This window comes from Lipotes vexillifer, unplaced genomic scaffold (assembly GCF_000442215.2).
Source record: "Lipotes vexillifer unplaced genomic scaffold, Lipotes_vexillifer_v1.1 scaffold1285, whole genome shotgun sequence".
Taxonomy (NCBI): Eukaryota; Metazoa; Chordata; class Mammalia; order Artiodactyla; family Lipotidae; genus Lipotes; species Lipotes vexillifer.
The window spans coordinates 1088218-1088729 of record NW_006796211.1 but is presented as its reverse complement, the minus strand read 5'-3'; the positions used below and the strand labels follow the sequence as shown (position 1 = coordinate 1088729).

The window sequence follows — 512 nt, the reverse complement described above, 5'->3', positions numbered from 1 at the left end:
CCGCCGAGCTCTGCCCCGGCGAGACGAGGCGCCTCCGTCGCCGAGCCGCGCGGTCGCGGGGCTCCCGGGAGCGGCCCTTAGCGACCCCGCCCGGTCCCCCTCAGGTAGGGCGGGGGCGGGCACGATGCGGCTCGGGGCCAGCCTGGGTCCCAGGTTCCCGGCGGTCGGGCGGGTGACCGGTCTCAGCCCGGGGTCTGTGCGTTGTCGTCGCCGGTGCCGCGAGGGTAGGAAACCGAGGGCCGCACCTGACACCCGGACCGGGCCCGGAGTCTCGGGCCGGAGGAGGCCCCTCGCCCCGGTAGGGCTTTTTCAGTACCAAGCGCCCAGCGCTAATGGCCACCTCCGGTCGACACCGGCCGAGGGGACGCTTCTGCCCCTAAGGAACCCATGCAAGCAAAGACCAGGCTTCCCTCTCCCTTTTCTACACCAGTTAGTAAGAGTGGGGTTGGAGGAGGTCCTCGAAACCAAGTCCTCTCCTGGCTTTTCGGCTTTCTGCCCTGGGGCTTCCCGAG

General features: G+C 70.5%; 1 protein-coding gene across 1 annotated transcript in view; it reads left to right on the top strand.

The window, feature by feature from the left end:
* RC3H2 (ring finger and CCCH-type domains 2) overlaps positions 1-512 on the top strand; it is a 46586-nt gene continuing 46074 nt past the window's right edge. Inside the window, exon 1 of the mRNA XM_007468370.1 lies at positions 1-104. The gene's annotated coding sequence lies outside the window, so the exon portion shown is untranslated. The remainder of the gene's footprint in view (positions 105-512) is intronic.